The 15314-nt window shown below is 40.9% G+C and overlaps 1 pseudogene; it reads right to left on the reverse strand.

The window, feature by feature from the left end:
• Positions 1–9448: 9448 nt before the first annotated feature.
• On the reverse strand, positions 9449–10954 carry LOC130833823 (BRISC complex subunit Abraxas 2-like; annotated as a pseudogene).
• Positions 10955–15314: the final 4360 nt, after the last annotated feature.

Here is a 15314-nt window from a genome sequence, read left to right on the forward strand (position 1 = left end):
TAATGAAAAAAATAAGTAGACAATTTTTTTATGAGAAGAAAAAATGCCTCTAGATTGTAGTCCTGTCTCTTCTGAACAGGACTTGCCACCTAATCTTTTTGCACCTTATTTTCTCCATCTGTGAAATGGGTATAATACTATTTTATACCCCACAAGGTTGTAGTGAAGATGAAATGAATCAAGGTATATGATCTTGGATGCGGATAAAAATGTATCTGAAGTGGGGTGGAGGGGTGGCCTTCCTCCAGCAGGTAAAGGGAGATGATTCATTTTTCAGCAATTCCCACTGGGAATGAATGACAATTATCAATATGAAATTGCATGCGTAGACAACAAACTTACGGTTATCAGAAGGGAAAGGGGGAGGGATAAATTAGGAGTTTGGGATTAGCAGATACACAGTACTATGTATGAAATAGATAACCAGCAAGGACCTACTGTAGAGCACAGGGAACTCTACACAATATCTTGTAATAACCTATAACATTAAAGAATCTGAAAAAGAATATATATACACACACACACATACATAAATGTAACGGTCACTTTGCTGTACATCTGAAACTAATATGACATCGTAAATCAATTATACTCCAATTAAAAAATTATTACCAAAAAGTAAAATAAATTTTAAAAAGTCTTTAATAAGAATAATTTCAAAAAAAGAAATGGCACCTAAGTCAAAAGCTGTGGACAAATGGGAGGATCATTCATTGGCTACCCCTCCCATCTCTACGAGCCACCCTCTCCCATTCATTTATTCGTTCATCTCTTAACCATTCACCAAATGCAGATGAAGTGAGTGTATGGATAGACTTGTGCCTAAACTCCAGTCCCTCAGAAAGTGACCTTATTTGGAAACAGGATCACTGCAGGTGTAATTAGATAAGATGAGGTCGTCCTGGAGTAGGGCGAGCCCTTGATCCAATATCACTGGTGTCCTTACAGGAAGAGGGGACGAGACACAGACAGGGGAGGGGACGACCAGACACGTGCTGCAGCAGGACGCGGCCACTCCCAGAGGATGAGAGGCAGGAAGGTCCCTCCCCTACAGGTTTCAGAGGGAGCATGGCTCTGCCCACACCTTGACTTTGGACTTCTAGCCTCTGAACCGTGAGACAGTAAATTTCTGTTAACTTAAGCCATCCAATTTGTGCATTTTGCTGGGTCTGACCTGGGAAACTAACATGGGGGGGGGAGGTGGTGGTGAAAGTACACGTTTGGGCTTCGGAATCAGACAGATCAGGGATTAAATTCTGTCTCCATCATCCTAGTTGTGTGATCCCAGGTCCATTATTTAGTTTGTCAAATCCTAGTGTCCTTACCTATATACACAGAGAGAACAATAGTGCCCGTGTCACAGGATTTTGATACTACCAACTGAAATAATATATAGAAAGCACTCAGCACAATCCTTGTATGTGAGACACTGAACAAAACATAAGCCCCCGTTAAGCATTTATTATCTAAGCCCTGGGTTTTCTATATATATAGGTCTGTGTTATATATGTGTAATAAAATTTTAAAAAGCGTTGATACCACCCTTGAAAGAATGGCAGCTGGGGAAAAGCCAAGTCAATTGAATTGTTTGCCTCACCCTGAATTCTCCCCCAGGGTCGGGGAGATAAACCACTTGGTTTATCAGGAGGGGAAATGAACATTTACCAACACGTACTCTGATGTGTCAGTTACCGGATGAGGCAACCCTATGAAATAGGGACTATGTTCATTTCCAGTGAAGGCACATCATTGTCATTAGAATCGAGGCTGGGGACTTCCCTGGTGGTCCAAAGGTGAAGACTTCGCCTTTCAATGCAGTGGGTGTGGGTTCGGTCCCTGGTCGGGAGCTAAGATCTCACATGCCTCGCAGCCAAAAGACCAAAACATAAAACAGAAGCAATATTGTAACAAATTCAATAAAGACAAAAAAAAAAAAAATGGTCCACATTAAAAAAAAAAAAATTAAAAAAAATAAAGGAGAGAATTTAACCTGAATTCAGGACTCTTCACAGTTTCTTTCCCAGCTCAGGTCTGTTTCAGCCTTCAGTGACCCATGCTCCCCTGTGGCTGCTGGGTGAACCAGGCATTAATGTGTTCTTCGCATCTCAGGCCTTGGCCCCTGCTGCCCCTCCGTGGTGTATGGAACCCTCTCCACTGCCATTTCAAAGCCTCTTGGCCCTGTCTCTTAAGTCCCACCTCTGTGTAGCAAGCAGGTCTGCACAAGCTCCAGCTCAGCTTCGCCCAGCTACCCCTGCAGCACTGCACTCAGCTGACTCACCTCCAGTTTCCTATCCCAGGGCCTGGGCTCCCTGGGGGAATCCGCTCACACAAACACAACTTGTGGGGCCACCTCGAGAGAAGGGTTGATGAGCTGGAGGAGAAGTGTTGTATCCTTTTGTTCTCCAGAGCCACTGCCTTGAGATGGATTTCATAAGCGCCTTGGAGGATTCTTGCAGGATCCAGCATCACTTGACCTTCGTGGTGGCCAACTGGATAAAGCATTCTCCTAGAGACTTTCCCTTCTCTGGTTTCACTTCCTGGCACCCTATGATCACATTTCCAAATACATACTTGTCTGAGACTCTGCTTTTGCGAAAACCCCAAGGAGCTTTGTGCAGCCACCTTTCAAGGTGCAGGTCAAATATCCAGAAGTAGAAGCCATCTTCCAGCACTGCCACGTCTCCAGGACATGGGACCTACCTTCTCAGCCTTGTTGATATCCCCAGGCAGTTAGGTCTTCCCACTCCCCCAGGTCCCTCCTGCCTTCTGCTCACTTGTACCCATTCACCACACTGCAATGTAATTGCTCCCATAGGGAGCTTTTCTACCAGAGTAGAAACTTAGTGGGACAAGAGCCTGTATCTTATTCATCTTTGATTCCTGGGGTCTAGTAGATTATTATGGCTTAGCAGGTGCTCAAAAGTGTACACAAACTCTATTCCTTGTGTTATAAGGGCCCTCACGGATAGCAAATCTGACCCTGAGACAAGGTGGAGAATTAGGGCACATTCCCAGTGGTCTTGGCTCTGGGTCCCTGAGCCTGCTGGGACCCCTGCCTCCCCCTGGCAGGGTCCTGGGAGATTTGTACACCTTCCTGGGTGATGGCTAATGTTTTCCTTCTGTTCTACCACTTGGTAGCTTCCGCTGGGAACTATACTCTCACTCCTATTTCTCTCTCCCTGCCAGATATTACACCTTATAAGGAGGACTCCTGAGATTCTCCAGTTCCTTTCTTCAATAAACAGATCAGAAGATGCTGGGTGTTGCTAACCTGTGTCCCATGGAAAAGTATTTCTTTCTGAGAAGATGCAGCCTAGGTAATATAAAATGAAACATAAGTATTAATATAATCTCAGTTCAGAACCAGTAAAAAGTTAGGAATCTGTATTAGAAGAATATATTTTGAAATGGAAAATGTTCATTATAGAATATTAAAGGAAAAAATTAAAAGCAGATGTGGGGGATTTCCCTGGTGGCCCAGTGGTTAAGAATCGGCCTGTCAATGCAGGGGACATGGGTTTGATCTCTGGTCCGGGAAGATCCCACATGCCGTGGAGCAACTAAGCCCATGCACCACAACTAGTGAGCCTGCACGCTAGGGCCCACAAGCCACAACTATTGAGCCTGAGTGCCACAACTCCTGAAGCTTGCATGCCTACAGCCTGTGCTCTGTAACAAGAGAAGCCACTGCAATGAGAAGCCTGCACACTGCAATGAAGAGTAGCCCCCGCTCGCTGCAACTAGAGAAAACCCACATGCAGCTATGAAGACCCAATACAATCAATCAGTCGATCAATCAATCTATTAAAAAAAGACAGATGTGGTATGATATTAACACGCCCACCACTAAAAACAATTATATATTCAGAAAACAACAAACAAAAAAGCCTGGAAAATAATCACCAAATTGTTAAGGTATCTTTGGTGGTGAGATGATTATTTTTCTTCCCTAATGTTTTGTTTTGTATAACAAATACATATTACTTTATTTCTTAAATAGGTTCTGTATTTTCACACTATACATAAATAGATATTTACTGAAAAGAACGTCCTCCTGTCCATTCTTGGCCCCCATCTACCTGGTTCCTTTCTTTAGAGGTACCCACAGTTACCAACTTCTACACACACACACACACACACACACACACGCGCGCCCGCGCCCGACACACAATATATTTTATAAACGTGGTAGCGTATTATATACATTGTTCTGTGTCTTGCTTTCTTCACTTGACAATGTATCTTAGTAACTTTCCTGTGTCAGGATAAGTAGCTGCCACCCACACTTTAATTGATGTGTAGGATTGAGCAGTACATTACATGCATGGATCAAGATGTATACCAATGGTAAAACATTTGTGTTGTTTCCAACTTAAAGTCACAGCTTGGTTGTTACAAACAATGAATGGCCTGACAGTCATTTTTCATATGCACAGGTATATTTGGAGGCTAGATGTCCAGAGATGAAATTAACTCAAAAGGTATGTGAATTTGTAATTTTGACAGAAATTGGCAAATGTCACCGTGCGGAAGATGAATCAGTTCGCACTCCTGTCAGCAATGTGGGAAGGTCTCTTTTCTCACATTCTCGTGGGTAGTTATCAAGTTAACAGAAAGCTCTTTACCAGCCTTACAGGTGAAAAGATGGCATTTCATTGTATCTCAAATTTGCATTTCTCTTATAGTGAATGGGGTTGAACATCTTTTCATATGTTCCAGAGCTATAGATCTTCTTTGACTTATGATGGGGTTGTGTCCCCATAAACCCAGTTTAAGTTGAAAATTTCATAAGATTAAAATGCATCTAGTACACCTCACCTAATGAACATCATTGCTTAGCCTCACTTACCTTAAAAGTGCTCAGAACACTTACATTAGCCCACAGATAGAGAAAATTGTCAGACGCAAAGCCTATTTTATAATGAAGTGTTGAATATCTCATGCAATGTATTGAATACTGTACTGAAAGTAGACCATCATAAAGTCAAAAAAAATCATAAGCCAAACCACCCTAAGTTGGGGACTATCCATATTTGGGTTTCTTTTTCTGTGAACTGTCTATTCCTATTCTTTGTCCGATTTCCATTAGATTGTTGGATTTTCTCTTATTACTTTTAGTTCTTGACATTTGAAGGAATGTAGCACTTGCCTGTCATATGAGTTACAAATATTTTTTCCAGTTTGTTGTTTATCTTTTGTTTTTTTCTGCAGTATGATTACTGTTATTGTGGTTATTTTGTTTTTGTCTCATAGAAGTTGTAAAAAGTTTTTCCAGGGTAAAAGTCATTACTTTTTGTGTTTCTGGATTTTGCATCATACTCTCTCTCACATGAGGTTATAAAATTCTTCTGTTTCCTTTTAGTAATTTGTGATTTCATTTAAATCTTTCATCTATCAGAATCTACTTTGGTGTCAGTTATAAGATAGGGATTGCCTTTGTTTTTTTCTTCAGATGAATTTCCCATTTAGTCAACGCCTTTAATTTAATATGTGAAATTCTCATATGTCCTTAAATCTATTTCTGAATTTTGTATTTGGTGTTAGTGAGCTTTGTTTCTATTCGTGTTGTTCTGATTTTTGAGGACAGAACAGGTTTTTATATATGGTAGTTTCAATCTTCCTTGTTACTCTAATTTTCCCAAAATTTTCCTGGCTATTCTTGGTAATTTTTCCGTATGAAATTTAGAACCAGTCAGTCTAGTTCCAAAAAAATACGCTTTTGGTATTTTTATTGGGATGACATTAAATTTACAGATGAACTATCTTGACAGCTTTATGGTCATGAGAATTCAGGGACGTGATATGCTTTTTCATGGTTAAATCTTCTTTTGTGTCCTTTGGTAGCATTAACATTTAAAATTATAGAGCCTGCATATTTCTTAAGTTTATTCTCAGGAAATTTTTTTGATGCTATCCTAAATAGGGTCTTTTCTTTCCTTATGTTTTTAACCAACTATCTTTGTAGATGTGAATGCTATCTGACTTCCATACGTATAAATGGAATTTGTTAAATTCTATTTGAGTTTGTAATGTTTTTATTTGATCCTCTTTTTTCAGGTATACCAGGAATCTACAAACTGTAGCCTCTGGGACAAATCTAGCCATGGACTGTTATTGTACAGCTGAAGACTAGGAATGGTTTTTGTTTGTTTTTTGTTTCTTTTTTTTACGTTTAAAAGAAGTATTTTAAGAAAAAAAGAAGAAGGAAAAGTGCAACTGAGACCATTTCCTATCTGGCCCTTTAAAGTAAAAGTTTGCTGATCTTTGACATAGACAATAATATCATTTATACTTAATGGTAATTGAACTCTACCTTTCTAATTTTTATGTCTGGTTTCTGTTTCTTCTTTTTTTTTGTTTTCAATTTAAATATATTTATTAAAGCAGTTATGGTCACTGCCCCACAGTGTCTAGAATTTTAAATTAAGGTTTGAATGTTTGGGGGTGAGATTTCTGTTTTTACATTTTGATCCTTCTCCAGAAAAGCCAATTACAACATGTTATTAAGCATGTCCAGACTTCCAAGTAAGTTAAAAGAATCCTATCTTCTTTTCTCTAAATTAGCTGGAGGAGAAATAGAGTAAAATCCTAAAAGGCTACAATCCATATTTTTAAAATCCTGATGAAAAAAGACTATCGGGACTTCCTAAGTGGCTCAGTGGTTGGGAATCTGCCTGCCAATGCAGGGGACCCGGGTTTGAGCCCTGCTCTGGGAAGATTCCACATGCCACGGAGCAACAGCCCGTGAGCCACAACTATTGAGCCCGTGTGCTGCAACTATTGAAGCCCATGTGCCTAGAGCCCATGCTCTGCAACAAGGGAAGCCACTACAATGAGGAGCCCGTGCACCACAACAAAGAGTAGTTCCCACTCGCAGCAGCTAGAGAAAGCCCCTGTGCAGCAACGAAGACCCAACGCAGCCAATAAATAAATTAAATAAATAAATTTATACATATATATATATAAAAGACTATCACCTTGGATCCTGGAAGAGATACAGCATTAACCTGGAATGGCTCCCGCAGAATTCAAAATATACTTGTCAGCCAGTAGACGCTCATTCTCAGGCGATCCTGTAATTCCAAGGACACTCCAGGAGCACCAGATTCTACAACATCTCAATCATTAGGTGATCTGGCCGAGGAGTCTTTTCAAACAAGATTAATTCTTATGTGAAAGGTGCCTTTTGGGGACTAAGATTTACTTTTCTACTCAACTGATACTCAGTTCTCTTGATAACTTGATATTCAGCACATTCTTGAAATCAATAGAAACCTTTTAGTAAATTTTATTTTTGGATTTCCCCGAAACCAGTCTGATTAAAAAAAAATCTGCATGCGGATGACTTTTCATGCCTTTTAAAAAACTGTATGAAGTTGACTAAGAACTGCCAGGATGATAAACTAAGCAAGACTTTGCTGGGTGTTGAGACAGACATTAAAACAATGGTATGATGATTAAATAAGTTTTTATTGTCACATTTAACTGCTTTTATCAGATATACATTGTAGGTTTTGGTATGGCATAAAAATAAAAATATTTCCCTGAATGTCAAAATCTGAACAGAGGAGATGGTGATGGCACTTACAAAAAAAAAAATTAAATTCACACCGGTGCTGAAGCCGCTAGAAGGTAGCTGATAAACACTGGAACACGTTTGCAGAGAAAGTGGTCTGCAACATTTCAAATCAAATGGCAGTGGTGCAAGGCCCACAAAACTGGAGAGTAGGAAGATACAGACCCCATAGAGCAGATGCCTAAAGAATGGCAGTTTTAGCGCTTCATTTCCAGTGAGACTAGCGTAAACTTCTCTCCTACTAAATGAAATTACTTTTTCAGAACCTGGATCTTAAGCCTCTTAAACAACTTCCTCAGTCTCACAGATTTTAACTAGTCCAGAGGAAAGGCGGTTATAATCCACGGCCTTAGCTTCATGGGCTGACCCCACCGTAGATGGGGGGAGGGGTCTTGTCATTTCCAAACCAGGAGCTTATCACGCCCATGGACATCTTTAGTGGTTTCTCACGTTCTGGGCCTAAAACTAGAAAACAAGCTGTAATTACACAAAAAGGCCAGTTCATCCCTATGGAAAGTCTCCACACATTCCACAGCTATCTTCCAAATGGCAACTCAAAAAAGTATGGTTATTCAGATAGAAAATGAATCTTTATTTAATAACCAAGATTCCCAAACAGTTTATTAAATGTCTTTCTTCCACAAATAAAACTAACACTAGGATTTGTCAGAAGATCTAAACAAGTTATCTTCCTTACGTACAAACTTGGCTAAATACACTGTGTCTGGACTCTGTTCGTCGTAAAACTCGGGTCTGGAACATAACTCCTTTCTGTTATGCTGCTGTGTGTCCTTCATTTAAGACACCAGAACAGAGACCATAAATGTGGCTAGTGCAACACCGCAGTCACTGTACTCTCCTGAAAGTAAAATAAGTCATTTATTTTATGCCATACTTATTTGGATGATTACTGACTGGTAATTAGTATTTCTACATTTTTTTTTAAAGGCAACCATTTTTTTTTCTTTTTTTCTTTTTTTTTTAAGAACTTTTATTGAGATACAATTGACATGCGATGAATTGCATATATTTAAAGTGTACAATTTGACTTTTTTTTCTTATTAGTAATGTATATATGGCAATCCCAATCTCCCAATTCATCCCATCCCAACACCCCTCCCCCTCCACTGCCCGCTTTCCCCACTTGGTGTCCATATGTTTGTTCTCTACATCTGTGTCTCTATTTAAGGTAGGAGAAGTTTTAGATTGTGACACATTTATGAGAAAATTTCAGCAAAGTCCAGCCAAAGTTGAAAAGGCAACCATTTTAAGTGACAGTACATATCAGGCTAGTAGGAAGAGTCGAAACAAAGCCCTCTCTTTCGATCTCACAATGTCATGCAGACAAAAGAAGGTACATCTGATTTGTTCCAATTAGGCTTCTTGGAATTATCAAAATTTCTTTTCTGGCAAAGATGAATTCAGCTTATCATAGAAAGAAGGTTCTTTGAAGGCTGCTGCTAAACGAGTTTCCATTTGAAAAAAGTAAATTTCAAGGCACGATAGTGCAAGAGGTAAGGTTTTGATTTATAGAACATTTATAGACTAATTGTGCTTAGTCTCTAATTTCCAATTTATTTTAAAGAACATAAACTACGTTGATAAGTTGATCTTTGCTTAAATTTACCAGTACATCCATGAATCGCACCAGAATTAGGACAATTTGATTATCTTAATGATTCTGTCGTGAAACCTGCACACTGAGTCTGCAGGTGAGGACCCGTGGGTGTGAGGCTCCTACAAGTTCTGAACCCAAAAACTCTCGTCTCGGGGAGTTCAGGGCTCTGAGAAAGCAGTTCTCCCCCAGGTTAAGTCCTCAAAAGACTCTCAATAAGCAATTAAGGAAAACAGTGCTAAGCTTCTTTTGTTTAGTTAAATCTGGGAGGTCTGAGTGTTCCTGGAGCCCCCGTCGGGATGTGTCATGGGTCGAGAATCCCTCAAATGTCAGTATTCGCTGTTGAAGGGCTCTGTAGGGTCAATCAAATTTTCATAATCACTGTCGTCTGATTCCTCAGCACTGTCTCCAGCTGCTCTTTGGGAAGGAGGAGGGTCTGCTTCACTTCCAGGATATTTCAGTCCAGCACTGGTGGAGGCATAACTGGAGGAGCCCACGGCTTGAGGTCGAGGCTTAAAGATGCTAGTTTCCACGCGAGAATGGCTCAGAGTACTTTCTTGATTATTTGGGTGAAGATCTGTATAAGGGGGAGGAGGATCTGAGGGCTCCGTGTCTCAAAGCGGACTTCTAGCTTCAGCTGCGAGTCCAGGATAGGGCATCCGAGGGCTGAACGTGGGGTCTGAACTTTCAGATGGCATTTTCTGCTTATCATTGCCTGCTGCAGCCTTCTTTCTCGTTCCTTTTCATTCTTCCTCTGAGTGATTTGTCTTCTTAATTTGTTCACTTCTGCCTGCCAAGATTCAACAACTCGCTCACTCTTTTGTACATCTGCACACACAGCCTGCACTTTCTCCTGAAGTGCCTTATAAACCTGATAAATCGCCCTGATGTCTTTCATTACTCCATCCTTGTCAAAAAAGTCAGTGCCATGTTCTTTAATAACTTCGGCATACCTCTGAGAAGTATTTGACATTGAAGACATTTTATACTCTTGCTGGCTAGTAAAGAAAACGTATTCTAAAGCATGAGTGGAATTGTTAGCGGTGGAGATGAAGCTGAAGAGAAGGAAGACGAGGTCGGGCACCCCAAGGATGCGGGTGAGCTGCTTATGGATAAGTTGCTCTCTGTACGACATCTGCTGCTGTGTGTTTCGCCAAAATCTGTACCATCCAATAACTTTCTTTCTCCGATCTTTAAGAATCCTGTCCAAGCTCTCCTCATTAACTTTGCTTGCATAGTCATAAAAACTAAAAAGTTTTGACCAAGGCTGATGGTTATGGATTTCTGGAATTCTGGAGTTTCCGAAGCCTCCAGAGCTCATCCGCACGGTTGACCTCTCCTCATGTGTGCATCGCATCTCTGCCTGCACTTCTGTGAAAATCCCCGCTGGGACATACTTCTGGGTTTGCTTAGCTTCCTGTCTCTGCTTCTCCTGCTGGTGGGTGAGCTGAACAACTCCTCTCCTTCCGGCTTCCCCTCTTTCCAGTAACCGCTGCTGCATCACCTCGTTAACTAAGGGAGCTCTTCTGCTGCTGTCTCCTCCCGACCACTTCCAGCACTAAGGGTGGATGATTCCACTTCCAGTGAGTGAGCACAGCAATTACTTGTAGAAATTCTGTGTTGCTGATTTGAGAGTCACTGATGTTGAAGATTTCCTGTTGTCCTACCTCGCCCAGCAAAAATCCTTTGTGGTTGGCGTTGCTGTTGGCGCTGTGGAAACACACAGCACTGAAGGTGTAGCCCGAAATGGAAGCTGCCATGATGGAAATCTTCCATGTTTCTTCTTTACTTACATTTTCTGGTACATGGACATGGGTGTCCTTTTCCTAAGTTTAATGGGATTGCTTCTCATATTTTTGTACTTAAGAGGATACAGGCTTTTAGGTTATAATAGGTATATGTTATCATGTTATCCATTCGTATTTTCTTAAAGCATTTTGCAGAAACAAAAAGATGTTTATTTTTCAGCATCTATGAACAATGTTATATTTACCTATTAAAATGGAGAATTATAGTAAAATTGTTCAATATTGAATCATCCTAAACAGTTCTGGACCCAGGCCTTTGCTTTGGTTTTTATCAAAAAGTGAGACTGGTGTGTTTATTTTTAAACCTTGTCAGGTGTTACTTGGTCTATACGTACAGTTTGAAGGCTTTCTTTTCTAAAAGTCAGACACAGGTGCACACAATTTAAAGAAGCAAATAGCTTCACAATACTTATTATAAGAGAGAAAACTCCCCTGCCCCACTGTTCATCTCATTTCCTGCTCACTGGAAGTTTCCTAGGATTGTCTTAGCAAATTACCATAAACTCTGTGGTGTAAAGCAACAGAAATTTATTCACTAACAAACTTTAAGCTACAAGTCTGAAATCAAGGTGTCAGCAGAGCCGTGCTCCCTCTTTGGGCTCCAGGCCTCTGCCTAGTTCCTGGTGGGTCATCCTTGGCTTTCCGGGGTTTGCAGCCGCATCCCTCCAATCTCTGCCTCTGTCACTTACGGCCTTTTCCCTGTGCCTCTGTCTCTGTGTGTGTCTATCTCCAAATCTCTGTCTCCTTATAAAGACACTCCTTATAAAAATCTGTCATTGTATTTAGGACCTACCATAATCCACTATGACCTTATCTTACCTTGATTACATATGCAGACTTCCTCTCTCCTTTCCTTTATCTTTCTTCTTCCTTTCTTTTCTTTCCTTCTTTCTTTCTTTCTTTCTTTCTTTCTTTCTTTCTTTCTTGCTTGCTTGCTTGCTTGCTTGCTTGCTTGCTTGCTTGCCATGCTGTATAGGATCTTAGTTCCCCTATCAGGGATCCCACCCCAAGCCCCCAGCAGTAGAAGCATGGAGTCCTAACCAGTGGACCACCAGGGAATTCTCAAATACCTTATTTCTAAATAAGATTACATTATCAAGTTTTGGGTCGACATGAATTTGCGGGGGTGGGGGAACTATTTAACCCAGCTCTGTCCTCCCTTTAGCCTCTTGCCTGTCTCGTGTGTGAAATACATCCCCCCCATCTCAACATCTCCAGAAGTCTCAACTCACTTCAAGGGTCTACTTTAAGTCCAAAATCTCTAAATATTGGCAACTCAAAAAGTCCCAGATCTCATCATCTAAATTAGGTATGGATGAGGTTCTGAGTCTGATCCATTCTGGGTCAAAATTCTATCCCATTTTTGGGCATGTAAAACTAGAGAACAGGTTTTCTGCTTCCAAAATACAGTGTTGGGGCAAGCATGGGATAAATATTCCCATTCTGGAAGGAAGAAACTTTCATTAAGGGTTCAGTTGTCCCAAACAAGTTTGAAGCTCAGCTGGGAAAATTCCATTCGGTTTCCAGGCCTGAGAATAATCCTCTGTGGCTTGTTGCTCTTTGGCTTCTGGGCCCTTGGAGGCCCCAATACTTCCCGGGTTCTAAGTCTCAGGCTCTGCTCATTCTGGCTTCTGTCTCAGTGACTTTATCCCATTCTGGTCCCCTACACCTTATAGGATACTGAGCTCCTTTTCCAGCATCATTCTTCTTTCATTCCATCCTGTCTCTGTCCCTTTCTGTCCAGGTTGGTAGCATTTAAGATGGTATAAAATTCTCCAAAACCTTGTTGGTTTGCTGTGAACGTCACGAGGATCCACGCCATTGGACTTGAGAATTCTCTGCAGATTCTTCTTAGAGATCTCATCTCTATTCCCAGCTTCTGCTGAGATGGTTGATAGAATCCAGAAGTCACACACCGAATGGAGAGTTGTCCAGCCACACCCTGGGCATCCTCCATGGAGCACACTTTCTCACCTTTTGCAACATGGACAGCTGAGAATTTTGCAAATAAGTTCTATTTCCTTTTTTCTTAACGGTTCCTTCCTCGATTTAACTTCCTTCTCTCACATTTTACCAGAAGTAGCAAGGTGAAACCAGACCTTCAATTCTTTTCTTGGCAATCTCAGCTAAAGATCATTACTTGCAAGTTTTACTTTCCACCCAACAGTAGAACACAGTCACCCAAGTTCTCTGCCATGGTAACAAAGGGCCCATTTCTCCAGTGCCAAAGGACATGTTCCTCATTTCTCCTGAGGCCTCACCAGAAGCACCTTTAACATTTCTGCTCACATTTTTTTTTAATGATGCTGTGTATGTTTTCTGAGATGATGGTTGCTCTGTTTGCCATTATTTCTTTCACTTCCTTCTGAGCCCATACCAGAATCGTCTATAGCATCCGTATTTCTGCCAATTGTCCTTCAAGGCGATCTAGGCTTTTTCTATTATGCACCTCAAAATTCTTCCAGTCTCTTCCCATTGCTCAGTTTCAAAGCCACTTCCACATTTTTAGGTACTTGTGACAGCAACACTCTGCTTCCTGGTACCAGAATCTAGATCAGTCAGGCTTCTCTGGAGAAACAGAACCAATTTATTTTAAGGAATTGGCTTACATGACTGGGGAGGCAGGTGAGTCTGAAATGCATAGGGCAGCCCGGCAGGCTGAAAACTGGGGCAGGAGTTGATACTGCGAGGCCTTCTCTGAGAAAACGTAGTTTTTGCCTTTAAAGTCTTCAGCTGATTGGATGAGGCCCACCCACATTATCAGAGGTAATTTATTTTTTTTATTTGAAGTCAGCTAATTGTAGGTGTTAACTCTATCTATAAAAACACCTTCATAGCAACACCTAGATTCATGTCTGATTAAATAGCTGGGTACTATAGCCTAGCCAAGTTGACACATACAACTAACCATCCTACCCACCAAAGAACAGTCCAAAATTAAGGTGTTTTCTTTTCTGAAACAGTTTCAACAAAGCTATGGAAAATGATAGTCCTTTCCAAAGAAATGGTTTAGGGGCTTCCCTGGTGGCACAGTAGTTAGGAATCCACCTGCCAATGCAGGGGACTTGGGTATGAGCCCTGGTCCAGGAAAATCCCATATGCCAGGAAGCAACTAAGCCCGTGCGCCACAACTACTGAGCCCGTGTGCTACAACTACTGAAGCCTAGAGCCCGTGCTCCTCAACAAGAGAAGCCCCCACAATGAGAAGCCTGTGCACTGCAACGGAGGGTAGCTCCCACTCGCCACAACTAGGGAAAGCCCGTGTGCAACAACGAAGACCCAATCCAGCCAAAAATAAAAAATAAAAAATAAATAAAATAAAATAAAAAAATCTTTAAAAAAGTTGGTTTAAGCCCAACTTTTCAGAATCTATAGACTGTGGGTTAATAGTATGATATAGAACTCACAAAGTCAAAGATTATTACTGAAAATCATACCACTTTTTAAAGTTGTGAACTGTAGAAAGCAAACAAAGGAAGCCTGTACGCAATGTTAAGGAAAAACATTTATACAATTTTGAGAAAAATAATAAACTCTTAGGTACTCACCACCTAAGACAAGAAATAGAACACTATCATCGCTCAGACGTGCCCCTGGTTGCCTTCCCCCAATTGCACGGCTCCTCTTTCCTCAATCAGAGCAAATTTTGTGCAAAGTACTTTCTTTTCTTTACAGATTTTGCTTCCTAAGTAATTCTAGAAATCACTTTAATCATCGTGTGTTTGCTTCATAGAAATAGAATCCTACTGGATGCCATCTTTGACTTGTTTCTCTTGCCCATGGTTATATTTTTAAGACTTTTCCCATGACCGTGCGCAGCATTTCTATGTGTGACTCTACCTCAAGGGACTTATCTGTGCAACTGCTGACGGACATTGGGTTTGCTTACATTTTTTCTTTTATGGAGAATACCAATATAAACAGCATTCTTGTGAACATCTCCTGGTGCACATGTGCAAAAGCCAAAGAGTTTCCCATAGTAATTATGACATTTCAGACTCCCATCAGCAAGCACTGCTGAGCATTCCATTCCCACTAATCCTTGGAATTGGCAGAATTTTGACTATGTGCTCATCTGGTGAGGCTGAAAAGCATGTTGTGATTTTCAGTTGCATCTCCCTGGTTATTAATGGTCGAAGACAGTTCTCCATCTGTGTGGAGCCTCTGTGCTTCATTCCCTGTGACATGTTTGTGACTTAATGTTGTTCTTTTGCGGGGAGGATGTTGGTCTTCTTCCTACTGATGTGAAAGAATTTTTGTATTTTGGATATGTTTTGGTGCTATTATTCCCCTGTCTCCTCCCACTCTGTGGTTT

The sequence above is a fragment of the Hippopotamus amphibius genome, chromosome 12, assembly GCF_030028045.1.
Source record: "Hippopotamus amphibius kiboko isolate mHipAmp2 chromosome 12, mHipAmp2.hap2, whole genome shotgun sequence".
Lineage (NCBI taxonomy): Eukaryota > Metazoa > Chordata > Mammalia > Artiodactyla > Hippopotamidae > Hippopotamus > Hippopotamus amphibius.